Source organism: Otolemur garnettii, unplaced genomic scaffold (genome assembly GCF_000181295.1).
Source record: "Otolemur garnettii isolate 467f Iridium unplaced genomic scaffold, OtoGar3 scaffold00011, whole genome shotgun sequence".
Taxonomy (NCBI): domain Eukaryota; kingdom Metazoa; phylum Chordata; class Mammalia; order Primates; family Galagidae; genus Otolemur; species Otolemur garnettii.
The window spans coordinates 35123851-35138591 of NW_003852406.1; positions in this window are offsets into that span (position 1 = coordinate 35123851).

The window sequence follows — 14741 nt, forward strand, 5'->3', positions numbered from 1 at the left end:
CTTTCACTTTCTTACCTATGTCACTCCTCCATGATGGAAGCTCCTTGAGGTCAGGAACCTTATCTTCATTACTCAGTGCTCCATTGCCATCATCTAGATCACCGGTTATTTTCGTGGTTGGGGGTCACCACAATATGAGGAACTGTATTAAAGGGTCGCGGCATTAGGTAAGTTAGAACCACTGATCTAGATGAATACCTCGTACATAGTAAGTAGGTTCTTAAAAAATAGTTGTTCAGGGAATGAGTGCTCGGGATCATCACTGTCCAACAGAAACATGATGTGCGCCACAGAAGTGAGCTACATGGGCTTGGCGCCTATAGCTCAAGCGACTAAGGTGCCAGCCACATACACAAGAGCTGGCAGGTTTGAATCCAGCCCAGGCCTGCCAAAACAACAATGACAACTACAACCAAAAAATAGCCAGGTGTTGTGGCGTGTGCCTGTAGTCCCAGCTACTTGGGAGGTTGAGGCAAGAGAATCACTTAAGCCCAAGAGTTTGAGGTTGCTGTGAGCTGTCATGTCACTGTATTCGACCCAGGGCAACAGCTTGAGACACTGTCTCAAAAAACAAATAAAAAATGAGCTACATAGACAATTTTAAATTTTCTTGTAGCCTCAATAAAAAGATAAAAAGAAACAACTTAAATTAATTTTAATAATATTTAGTCCAGTACATCCAAAAGATAATCATTTTGAAGAGACTTTACTCAGAAGAGACTTTCCATTCTTTTCTCCATTCTAAGTTTTCAGAATCCTTTGCGTGTTTGACACAGCACATCTCAGTTCAGACTAGTCACAAGTTCAAATGCTCAGCAGTCACACGTGGCTAGTGGCTTCTGTCTCTGACATCATAGCTCTAAACTTACTCCTCCTACCTTACTGACCCAGCTTCAGTGGTACTGTCTACTACTGTTAAGATAGGGATGATACTTAAATCACTAGTCAATTTATTTAATCAACAAACATCCTTAGAGCGTCTGCCATGTTTCCAGCATTGTTCTGAAAAGGGGGAAACAAATATGAATTACAAATTGCCTGAGAAAACCACAGTCTTATGTGAGAGAAAAATAGGTAGCAATTACCACATAATGCAATAAAAGACACACATATAAATTGCCACAGGAACCAGCCAGTTTGGTCTAGAGAAACCGAGAAAAACTTCAGAGGAAAGTGAGCCTTTAGGCTAGCCTTGAAGAACAACTAGAGCTGTGCTTTGCAACCTTTCTATCTCATGGTACACTTGAACCTACAGTTAAACTTCCACAGCACACTTAAATTATGTTGATCAAAAAAAGAATTAAAAAAAGAATATACTTACTGTGGTTTGAACTTCTTTTGAAAATAATTTAATTAATTATTTAAAATTTTTTGCAGCACACTGGTTGAAAATTACTGAACTAGAAGCTGGCTAAGCAGACAAGGAAGAGGTGGAATGTTCTAGGCAGGAATTTGTGAGAGAACACGTCACTCTATGAACTACAAAGTGTTTGCTCTGGTTGGAAATACAGCCTGTGCCTGAGTGGGGCTGGCAGGAGGCGAAGATGGAAAGTGGTGGAGGCTCAGTCTCACAGAATCTCAAGTGCAGGGAGCCATTTATGATTTTTAAGTGGGAGGAGAAGTTGACTTGATCAGAGTAGCATCTTTGAACCTGGTTTACAAGAAATAGAGAAAGAAGGCAGGAAGAACAATTAGGAGGCTGCCTCAGTTGTCTTGGCAAGAGATGATGGTACCTGAACCAAAGAGATGGCAAGGAGAAGGAAGAGGAGGAGAAAAGATGTGAAAGATGGGGTCAGGAATTGGAGATGGTTGGGAGAAGGCACTGGATATGAGTTTGGTTGGAAACATGTTGGGTTTTCAGCACCCATGGGGCTCCCAGGAGAAGCTATCCCAAAGGCAATTGAGGACATTAGTCTGTGACACCAAGAGAAGCACAGGCTACAGATATTTGGGGGTTATCCACATAGCAATGGGGCTTAAAATAAAGAAAATGAATGTCACATGAAGAAGGTAGTTTCAATGGCCAGAAGCCACTCGAGAGAAGTTGGTGAGCCTTGTCCCCAGCAAAATAGCCTTGGGCATATGAACTCAGAGGCAGAAACATCCAACCTCTCAGTGCTGAAGCTGCTCCCTCAGAGCCTGCAAGGGATCCCAGGGACATGGCAGAGCTATGAGGTATTGGAGATTGTGTGATTTATTTTGAAAACAGTTTCTCTTAATGCTGAAAATATGAGACCTTCCCTGGCTTTGGGGGTTGATCCTAAACCCGGCACACATAATCCCATTTTGCAGCAGTATGCTGTGGATTAAACAGTAATTCCATTGACATTATCTCTTGTAATCCTTACAATACTCTGAGAATATAGAACCATTTATGAATGAAGAAACTGGGGCTCAAACAAGTTAGATGACTTATCCATGTATGGAGAGCTAGGAAGACAAAGGGCAAACTGAGCTCGTGTCCTTTGTCTTTACATTGCTATATTCACGATGTCACTGCCAAACAGCAGCAAAGGACCATGCCAGGCACCTTAGAAAACAGTAAATGGACACAACCCATTTGACGCTTTGCTCAGGAGGCTAAGGTCTGGAGTTTTGCACTGAGAAGACCAGAACTTACTAAGTTTGAAAAAGGGTGGAATATGTCTTTTAAAAAAGACATTCAGGCAATAAAATTGTTTTTAGATTTTTGTTTGCTGGGTTTTTTAGGAACATCAAACTTGCAAGCCCTGAAGGCTCATTTTGTAGCTGTGACAAAGTGTCAGATCTGACTCCAGGCCTCCTAGGAGCAAAAACGGGCTGTACACCCCCTGTTACCTGACAAGAAAGACATAGTTTCTCACAGTATAGATTCAAAATAATTGACTATTCTGGAATTAAATTGAATATTTCCCTCACCACGACTGTTTTTGCCACAGAGGGAAGTGAAAGCAGAACCCCAGGGAGTGGGGGGTCACGTGGGAAGAAGGAACCATATAGAAAGTTGCTGGGCCTGGTAATGATCTTCTGAAGAGCAAAGCGGAAGCACCCCCATGCCTTGGCCACCAGCTGCAGGACTGGCACTCACTTTCCCTGTGCACATGCTCCAGTTCCCTACTCTATCCTTTTGCTGAGAGTGAGGTTGTGTTCCTATGAAAGGCTGCACGATCCAGATGAATGCAAGAGGCAGTTAAGTAGACTGGTCTTTGGGGTGTTCAGGGACAGAACAAATGACCTGAGAATGACCAGGATGAGCATGATGTGCTTAGTGGGGAGGTCATTAGGGTCCTGTCTGGGGAAGGGACCAGGGAGGAGCCAACCTTTCCCCCCTGCAAAAAAAAAAAAAGCTACTGAAAAACTCTCAGGACATGGGTCTCCCAATTCTCAAGCACCTGACTAGGGCTGAAGTTATTAACATGGATTTGGCAGGGGGGCTGCAGTGGGGAAAGATTGCTGTGTGTCCAGCCCCTTGTACAGTGTCAGCATACAGCAGATGCTCCATTAATGTTAACTGAAGAGGGGGAAGGAGAGAGAAAAAAAGGTATTGGAGGAATAAAGGAGGGAAGAAAGGAGTTCTGTAGAAGAAAGACTGATTAAAAAATGAAATGAAAGGAGAAGTAAAGGCAGCATGAAAAAATGTTTTCAAAGGTCCTGTGCAGTTGCCAGAGGAGGTCTACAATTTTGTCCTGGGTTTCCTAGCAACCACAGCAAGGAAGGAAACATAATCAGTTATAGCATTCACAGTGTCCATAAGATAAAAACAGATCTGTTGCTCAGAAAAACTCTTCCCTGGCTCCTCTTAAAGAGAACATGGTGTTATATAGTTTGTGCTCGGCAACATTCCTGCAATAAATATAGAATCAAATCCTGAACAGTTGTTTCTGGGAACATCCTCAATGCAGATGACTGGCTTGTTGCCAAGTGCCATTCAGTGCACTCAAATGATCAAAACAATTTTGTGCGGATAAGCAAGGCTCTACACGTTTGGCTTGGTTCAGTGATACATTTTATAGTATCTGGCCACAGGGATGGAAAGTACCTTCTAGGTACCCACACTGTGATCACTTCCAGTCCAAGCCCAAGGCAAATATTACCAAGTGATCACTGAACTTTTTCCCATTTACATTGGACATCACCCTGTAAACCTTCCCAACAATACTCATTCATAGGCTTCTTCTCACCTGCCAACTTGAATCGATCTGCCAGCTCTGATCAAAGGGAATATCCATCCAGCAATGCTCTCAGAATATTATTTTATATTACTAAGTTTGAATACAAATGAGGTAATACGGAGTTTGAAGTTATAGTGGCTGGCAAGAAAGAAGAAATATTCTATGTTGATAAATAAGGACAAAACACTACAGCTTGATAAGCAAAGAAATAAAGGATAGTTTGACATGAAAAAGGTGAGCTGGGACAAGGACTAAATCAAATCTCAAGGTTGCTAGTGTTCACACTGCTCCCAAAGTATTTCAAACACACACACACACACACACACACACACTTGCTATGTTTCCCACTCTGGCCTTGAAGCCCTGGGCTCAAGTGACCTTTTCACCTCAACTGAGTAGCCACCAAGTGCCTCTAAGCCCAGCTCTGCTTTATTTTTGAAAGAAGAAATTGGCTCGTCACCTGGGCTCAAGTGGCTAAGGTGCCAGCCACATACACCTAAGGTGGTGGGTCCAAATCCAGCCTGGGCCCACCAAACAACAATGACAACTGCAACCAAAAAATAGCCGGGCATTGTGGCAGGCGCCTGTGGTCCCAGCTACTTGGGAGGCTGAGGCAGGAGACTCGCCTGAGCCCAGGCATTGGAGGTTGCTGTGAGCTGCAATGCCACAGCACTCTACCCAGGGGGACAGCTTGAGGCTCTGTCTCAAAAAAAAAAAAAAAAAGAAGAAGAAGAAATAGCACAATGCTTGAAAACAGGCAAAGATACTTATAGTAGACAAGAAAATGTGAAGGATACATAGATTATACTGTTACTTTGGGTGGCCCTACTGAACCACACACATATCTTCTACTACTTTACTTTGAGTTAAGCCTTGTAAATGTTTTTTAACAATGAGACATCAGAGAATGTAAGCAGAGGCTTATGGTGCTTACACATTAGGGTTTGTCCTCTTAGAATGCTCCTTCTTGAAACCCAGACACCATTCTATGAGGAAGCTCAAGCAGCCATGTGGAGAGGCTAACATGGAGACCAACCAAAGCCTTTCACTTTTGCAGATGCATGTGAGATCCCAGCCAGGAGTCAGCAGGAACATCAGCCATGAAAAGGTGTCATTTCAAACCTTCCAGCACCATGTAAAATAAAACAACTGGTCAACCCACAGGATCTTGAGAAATGGTATGTTTTTAATGTTTTAATCCACTAAATTGTGGGGTGGTTTATTATGGGACAATGGATAACTGAAAAATAGACAGCAGTGATGGAGAAAGAAAAGAGGAAATGTGAATCTGAAGCTAAAATACCTCCCAAGGGAGAGAAGGAGCACATCCAAGTTCAGGGTCAATAAATGCCAAAAGCAGGAGGCTTTGGATGATCATTCAGGACTTAGCCCTGAGAACAGCCCAGATCGTCAAGCTGCCCCCTCTCCTGCATGAACATATAATTGCTGGAGGCTATGGCATCCACACCAGGACTAATCAGGAAACCCGCTGTCTAAGGGAAGAGGACAATCTGCCTAGAGAGTGTCTGAGGGAGGGAGCAGGGGCTGAGAGTGAAGCAGACCCCGGTTTGAAATACTAAAGAACTTTGCCCCTCAGAGTAAAGCCCGCTTACGCTATGGGGGAGGGCTCTAACCTGTTTACTTCTCACCCAGGCACCCAAAAAGTGTTTCTATCTTTTGATAGATCCCACCTGCTTACCTAGAACCCTCAGATAATCCTGTCAGTCAAAGAAGAGACCGAACAGTGACCTACACATCAGCAGGGGCACTCATGAAAACTACCATATAATTAATATAGTCCTTTATTTATGAATGTATGTAGTAAACCAAGGATTACAGATATATCAGCAAAACCAACAGCAGGAAAGAGAATGTCCAAATTGAAACAATAGAAAAATAAACCTTAGAGGAAACTGCAACAATTTAGGAAAGAAGCAGGAACTTGATAAAATAGTAATTACTATCCTCAGAGAAATTCAAGCTACTGCAGTTGGGAACTGGGAAGAGGTAGCTATGGGAAAGGAACAATCAAAGAATGAGAAAAGGAGGCTCAGTGCCCCCAGCACAGTGGTTTTTGTGTCAGCCACATACACCGAGGCTGGCAGGTTCAAACTCTGCCCAGGCCAGCTAAACAACAATGGCATCCAACTGCAACAGAAAAATAGCCAGGTGTTGTGGGGGGCACCTGTACTCCCAGCTACTTGGGAGGCTGAGGCAATGAGAATCACTTAAGCCCAAGAGTTTGAGGTTTCTGTGAACTGTGACACCATTGCACTCTACAGAGGGCAACATAGTGAGACTCTGTCTCAAAAAAAAAAAAAAAATGAGGAAAGGAAATTAAAGCAGTACTGCCATAGGAAACACTCAATAGACAGGCCAGATAATAGATTGGAAACAGCAATTTTCCAAGATCACGCAGTTGATCTAGAGCAATTTTCTAAATTACACAGTTGATCTAGAATTAAGGAATCTCACAGAATCACAAAATGTAGAGCAAGAAAAAAAAGGCAGAAAGTTAGAAGAGAGTGCTGAGGAGAGACACAGGCAGAGACCCAGCATCTGGCTGATTCAGAAAAAACAAAGAAAATAAAGGAGAGAAAATGCAACAGAAAAAAGGGTGTCAAAAAGAGCAAACTGGTTTATAAGCTGTCTCTTTAAACCCCCCAACCATGCTTTTTGGGAATTAAAACCTGCATCCCTGCCAGAAGCCAGTAATAAGAAGGGCAGAGGAATGTTCTTTGTTCTTTGTTTCTAGTATCTTAAATCACAAGAAATGGCTCAAGGAAACAGAAGTCACCAGATCATCTTCACTAGAGAGGCTGTGGTTGAACAGCAATAGCCAGAAGCGGAAATCCCCTTTTAAACGTTTTATTTCTATAAAAAGGAAGGACAATAGTAGTTTAAGACGGGAGTCTGGCTTGGCGCCTGTGGCTCAATCGGCTAAGGCACCAGCCATATACACCTAAGGTGGCGGGTTCGAATCCCCAGCCCGGACCCGCCAAACAACAATGACGGCTGCAACCAAAAAATAGCCGGGCGCCTGTGGTCCCAGCTACTTGGGAGGCGGAGGCAGGAGACTCGCTTGAGCCCAGGAGTTGGAGGTTGCTGTGAGCTGTGATGCCATAGCACTCTACCCAGGGGGACAGCTTGAGGCTCTGTCTCAAAAAAAAAAAAAAAAAAAAAAGACAGGAGTCTGTTATCTTCCTCATTTGCTGGCAAATTAATAAACCTCTTTTTCCTTTTCCTCAAACCACTTGTCCTCGTTCTTTGTTCAGCCATGAGGACAGGTACTAAACTTTTGGTAACAATTGCACCAAAAGAAGTAACAACACGCTTTCTTTCTTTTTTTATTGTTGGGGATTCATTGAGGGTACAAAGAACCAGGTTACACTGCTTGCATTTCTTAAAGTCCCTCTTATAATAGTGTCCCATCCCACATCGTGACCCCCTTCTCCCCTTCCCCCTTCCCTCTCTCCACTCCCCCATTCCCTTCTCACCCCTCCACCCCTGCCGTGTACTAGGTCATCAATTTATATCAGAATTGAGCACATTGGACTCTTGCTTCTCCACTCTTGTGAACTAAAAAGAATGTGTTTCAACTCCATTCAGGTTAATGTAAAAGATATAAAGTCACCATCTTTTTTAGTAGTTGAATAGTATTCCATGATATACATATTACACAGCTTGTTAATCTATTCCTAGGCTTAGGCTGGTGGGTTGTTTCCACAATTTGGCAATTGTAAATTGAATTGCAATAAACAGTCTAGTGCAGATGTCCTTATGGTAAAAGGATTTTTTTTTCCTCCTAGGTAGATGACCAGTAATGGGATTGCAGCATCAAATGGGAGGTCCATTTTGAGTTCTTTGAGGATTCTCCATACTTCTTTCCAAAAGGGTTGTATTAGTTGCAGTCCCATCAGCAGTGTAAAAGTGTTCCCTTCTCTCCACATCCACATCAACATCTGTGGCTCTGAGACTTTATGATGTGGGCCATTCTCCCTAGGGTTAGATAGTGTTGCAGGGTGGTTTTGATTTGCATTTCTCTGATAATTAGAGACAATGAGCCTCTTTTCATATGTTTGTTAGCCATTCATCTGTCTTCTTTAGAAAAGGTTCTATTCATCTCTCTTGACCAGTGATATAAGGGATTATTAACTCTTTTTATGTTGCTTAATTTGAGTTCTCTGTAGATCCTAGTTATCAAGTTTTTGTCAAATTCATAATATGCAAATATCTTTTCCCATTTGATGGTTATGTATTTGCTTGCTTTTTTTTTTTTTTTTGAGACAGAATCTCACTTGTCACCCTCAGTAGAATGCCCAGCATCACAACTCACAGCAACCTCAAACTCTTGGGCTCAAGTGAATCTCTTATCTCAGCCTCCAGAGTAGCTGGGACTACAGACGTCTGCCACAATGCCTGGCTATTTTTAGAGATGGGAGTCTCACTCTTGCTCAGGCTGGTCTCAAACCTGTGAGCTCAGTAATCCATCTGCATAGGCCTCCCAGAGTGCTGAGATTACAGGCAAGAGCCCCCACACTCAGCCTGTCTATTTGCTTTGGTTCTTGTCTCCTGAGCTGTACAGAAGCTATTCAGTTTAATTAAGTCCCATTAGAACAACACTTTCTTAAGCTCAAGAAATACATGAGTCTTTATGACTGAAAGGGTCCCCAGAACAAAATTAAATAAAAAAAGACTAAAGCCTCCAACCAGCACTCCCCACTCCCTTTGCCAGGTCCACTCATTCCTTTTCTGCATAGCACTTTTCACCTGCTAGCATACTGTGAACTAAAGTAAGATCTCAGGCTCTCCAGCCAACTAAATGGACCTCTTCTTGGCCAAGGGAACTCCGGAAATACCCTAAAGCTGAGTTGCTGAGTTTCATGAGAAAGGAATCAGACAGGCCTCATCATGGCCCCTTCCCTTCTTGAAGACATCCTTTGTAACTCATAAGCAGGCCTAAGGCTATGCAAGACAAAGCTTAAATCACAACTGTAGGTCTTCAATTTACTTAACAGATAACTTGAGTTCATGTCCAATGACTTGTCTCTGATTAACAGACTTCTTTATCTTAAAACATTCGAAGACAAAGTTTCATTTCTTTAGCTAATTACAAATCAAAGAGTCTTTAACCCATCTATAACCTGTAATGCCCCTGCTTCAAGATATCTGGCCTCTGCAGACCAGTATGTATGTACGTATATGCCTTCCATGTATTGATTTATGACTTTATTCAGCTCAGAATAAACCTCTTTAAATTATTTTACAAAGTTTGGACTCTTTTCCATTGACAATACTGTATACATTTCTTAATGCATTATGCATACTTTTTTGTAACCCTTGTTACAAAAACTCCGGGAGGGCAGGAGTCTCTGATTTGTCCCTAGTGAAACCCAACACCTTGAACAGTCCCTGGCACTCAGATGCCATCAGTAAAGATTTGTCTAGTTCAACTAAAATCTAGATGCATCTTGGCAAAATTTTATAACTCCAACTATAAATGGGAAATCCTAAAATCTTTGGGATTTCCAAAAAAGAACAAGAAATAGAACTGCCACCTACCATTAACAACGTTGGAGCCTGGAAAGCAAACAGTAGCATTGTCATAGTTAGCAAGGAAACAAACTTTGGGCCTGCAGTCTACACCCTACCAAAGTACCAGTTCTTTGTGAAGGCAATAAGAGGGTATTTTCAGAAAAGCAGGAACTCGGAAGATTTATTATCCTTACTCTCTGGATGACAAAATTATTCAAATATACAGTAGAACCTCTGTAAGCTGACCACCCAAGAGATTGCAACAAACTGGTCAACACGCAGAGGTGGTCAACATAAAGAACCAGGCCACTGTACTGACGAGTACAGGTGGGGCATGTCTGGTCTAGGGAAATTAGGTCAACCTCGGGAGGTGGGCAGTGCAGGGGCGTGGCCAACTATGGAGGCTCCACTGTATTTTACAGCAAAAATGGAAGAGGCCCAAGAATGGAAACAAAACAGGACACGAGACACTGAAGCCCCAGAGAAGTCAGGGAGCCAATAAGAAACCAGGAGATTCTCACAGAGTTAAATGACGCAAGGATTTATAGTTATTAATATTCTCTGACTCTGATCACATCTATTCTTCCCTTTTTGGGGGGGGGCTTCTGGAAAAATGGAAAACCTACCAACAAATTCTAAAAGAGCAGGTGGGCACAGTGGTTCATGCCTATAATCCTAGCACTCTAGGAGGCTGAGGCAGGTGGATTGCTTGAGCTCATGAGTTTGAGACCAACCTGAGCAAAAAAGCAAGACCCCCATCTATACTAAAAATAGAAAAACTTAAGCAAGAGGATTGCATGAACCCAAGAGTTGGAGGTTGCTGTGAGCTAGGACACCACAGCACTCTACCTAGGGTGAAAGCTTAAGATTCTGTCTCAAAAAAAAAAAAAATGTAACCATTAGTTTCTTGGTGCATAATATTAAATATTTCCATAGTCACAAAATTGAATATGCTATTTAAAAGTTTTCAACTTTTGAAATTATAGAAAAACATAGAAAACTTGCTTAGAATTACTAAATAAATTGTAAATGTTATGAACCTTTAGTATTGTAAGAATAGCTGACAAAAACTTGAGTGTGGGGGACAGGCAGAGAAGGTGCTTCAAATCCTTTTTGTTTAAGAAATTAAACCGAAATCCCCTCCCCCTTCCTCTTCCTCTGTCTCTAGAAGCAATCACTATGCTGAAATTGGGGCACATTTAGTCCACCTTTATATATTTTACCATACGTATAAACAATAAATAGGGGGGTTAATTTAAAAGTTTACGTAAATAATATCCTTACATGTTTACCTCTTAACATTTGAGTTTTTAAATGCACTGATTTTTATATACTTATTCATTCATTTTCACTGTTACTCTGTTGCATGACCAAACGGCAACTTAGTTTTCATCCACCCACTGACAGACCTCTGAGGTGTTTTTAATTTTTCACTATTATGTCTTAGTTGTCCTTCTGTGCTTGTGTGCATGTTCAGGAGGTCCTCCAAGGCAGCAACGTCTCAAAGCACAATGGCCAAGTGCAGGGTGTGTTTGTGTGTGGAACCTCTTTCTAGCCCACTAGGCCAAGTTCCTTCAGCCAGTTCCTCCAATGACCTGCTGAGCTTTGAAACCAAAGGAGCCTGAGGAGTCACTTAGCTGGGCTATAATCAAGTTTTTGGTGCACCTAAGAACTACTTAGGAAACTTGTTAAAAATGTAGTCTCCCAGATATTCTGATTTGTTAGCTCTAGAATAAAGCCCAAGAATCTGAATCTTTAACAGATTTCCCAGAGCTGATACCAGTTATCTCCAGTCTGCACTCTGAGGAACGGTGTCCTAATCCACAGCTGTAGACAGACAATGTCTTTAAACCCAAACCAGACACAAGCTAAAGATGCAATTTATTACTAGAGGAATCAGACGGGTTTAAAATTTCATTTCTCCTAGAATATGCTGGTAGCAGAAATTCAAATCTTGAATAATGGTCTAGAATGGCTGTAATTTTTTTTTTTTTTGAGACAGTCCTACTCTGTCACCCTTGGTAGAGTGCCATGAGGTCATAGCTCACAGTAACCTCAGACTCTTGGGCTAAGCAATCCTCCTGCCTCAGCCTCCCAAGTAGCTGGGACTACAGGGACCCACACAAAATTGGGCTAGTTTTTCTATTTTTAGTAGAGACGGAGTCTTGCTCTTGCTCAGGCTGCTTCTGAACTCTTGAGCTCAAGCAATCTGCCCACCTCAGCCCCCCGAGTGCTAGGATTACACACTTGAGCTACCTCGCCTACTGAAAATGGCTATAATTTTATAAGCAAGAGTTTTTACCCTGCTCTAAGCCAAGGCCAAATATATCAGCTTTGTTCTGTCTCCCTCTGTGCAGGGAAATTTTTTGCTAGTTCACCATTTTATCACGGGTATGCATCACCTTTAAAAGCCCTAGTTCCCTGCAAAGGTGTCAGTTTTGATTTCCTGCATCCAGCAAATTCAAAGCCTGGTCACCTAACCTGGTGTAAACATAAAAACCGAGTTTCCGAGTTTCCGCAGTACTGAGCTAGCAACCTCCCTGGAGCTGTACAATATTGTTTGTAGATGCCAGACCCTACAGTTTAGTTTTTCTTAGTTTGTGAGGATTTCACTTATTTTCTTGGAGGCTCAGCTGTGTGTTTGAGAGATTTGTTCTATTTTACCCAATATTTTTAATGTGCTTAGTAGTATTCTCATATTATCTAGCACAGATAGGATGAGACTTTAACTTGAAAAGTTAACCAGGTTCAGTGGTTCATGCCTATGATCCTAGCATTTTGGGAGATTGAGATGAAAGATCACTTGAGGCCAGGAGTTCAATACCAGCCTGGGCAACATAGCAAGACCCCCATCTCCATGAAAAAATTTTAAAACATCTGTAGTCCCAGCTACTCAGGAGGCTAAGGCAGAAGGTTCTTTTAAGCCCAGGAATTTGAAGTTACAGTGAGCTATCGTGATGCCACTGCCCTCCAGTCTGAGCAACAGAGTGAGACCTTTCTCTAAAATAAACAAATAATAAATAGATAAATAAAAATTAAACTAGCAAGTGAGAGGGACAAAAAAAAAAAAAGGCATTTTTAGAAATGCAAGGTCTCAAAGAGGCTAACTCCTAAGAGTCTTTTCCCAGAAAGCTCCTGCAGAATCTACCCTATCAAAACAAAGGGGTACACAATACAAGAGAAAGACATGAGAGTGAGGCAGCAGGGATGAGGCTAAGGGATCTTGGGGATGATAGGGTGACAGCTGGCCTGGAGGACAGCAGGGGAGCTATCTACAGAAAGAGATGAAATTTTTTGGCTACCTAGTGTGTTTCAAGATAGTAAGAGAAGAAAAAGTCTGTCATCAGAGAATCTGAGGCTGAAGTGAAAAAAATAAGAAAACAGCCTCATATTCTATCATAGGTGAATAGATAACATCTAAACCTGAAAAAATTAAGAAATACCAGTGTAAACATGTTATTTAGAAATACTGGGGCAAAAGCAGCCACTGAAAGATATTCCTTTTCGTAATAGAAATCAGGGTAGAAAGGGTGGGGGAAAGAATTCCTATCGTCATTATGAGCCTTGTAATCTATTATTATTTTTATTAAAAGCACACATAACTTTGGACTGTGCCTGTGGCTCAGTGAGTAAGTTGGCAGCCCTACATACTGAGAGTGGCAGGTTTGAACCGGCCTGGCCAAACCGTAACAGCCAGGCGTTATGGTGGGCGCCTGTAGTTCCGGCTACCATGTTTTCCCAAAAATAAGACACTGTCTTGTATTTATTTTTTCTCAAGAAGACACACTAGGGCTTATTTTCAGGGGATGTCCTACTCTGCGCTGAAATGCATGGCCCCGGCTATGCAGATACCCTGCATAGCCACATCCATCACTAGGTCTTATTATCAGGTTAGGACTTATATTTAACAAATGCATAGAAATCCTGCTAGGGATTATTTTTTGAGTAGGTCTTATTTTCAGGAAAACATGGTACTTGTGGCTTTGGTTTGTATTTTCCTAATTATTAGTGATTTCAAGTATCTTTTTATGTGCTTATTGGGGATTTGTGTATCTTCTCAAATGTCTGTTCAAGTTCTTGCCCCATTCTTACATTTGGTTATTTTTTTATAGTTGAACTGTAAACTAGACACTGAACTTTATTAGATACATAATTTGCAAAAGTTTTCTCCCAATCTGTATGTTGTCGTCTTACTTTCTTGGCAGTGTCTCCTGAGGCACAAAGTTGTTCATTTTGATAAAGCCCATTGGTCTAGTTTTTAGTTTTTCTTTTGTTGCTGTGCTTTTGGCCTCTTTTCTAGGAATCGCTTGCCAAGTCCAAAGTCATGACAATTTACCCCTATGCTTCCTTATAAGAGTTTAATAGTTGAAGCACTTAACACTGAGGTCTGTGATCCATTTTGTGTTAAATTGTGTATATGATAGGGAGCAGAGACCCACTTTCATTCTTTTGCATGTGGCTATCCAGTCATCCCAGTATTATTTGTTGAAAAGACTATTCTGTCCCCTGTTGAATGATCTTGGCACACTTGTTGAAAACCAGTTGACCACAGATGTTTGGGTTTGTTTCTGCACTTTCAATCTTTATTTCTATCCTTATGCCAGTAATACACTAGCTTAATTTTTATACTTTCGTAGTTTTGAAATTGGGATATGTAAGTCCTCCAACTTTATTTTTCTTTTTTCAAGATTGTTTTGGTTGAACAGGGATCCTTGCAATTCCTTATCAATTTTAATGTTAGTTTTTCAATTTCTGCCCCCAAAATGGTCGTATTTGCATAGGGATTACATTAAATTTGTAGATCATATCAAATAGCAGTGCCATCTTAATAGTATCAAGTTTTCTAATCTATGAACCTAGGATGTCTTTCCATTTATTCAGATCATTATTTTTTTCATCAATATTCTATAGTTTTCAGTATGTAATAATTGGCTAATTATATTCTTTCTGATGCTAGTATAAATGGAATTTAAAAAAAAAAAAATTTTATTTTCAGGCTCGGCGCCTATAGCTCAACCGGCTAAGGCGCCAGCCACGTACACCTAAGGTGGCAGG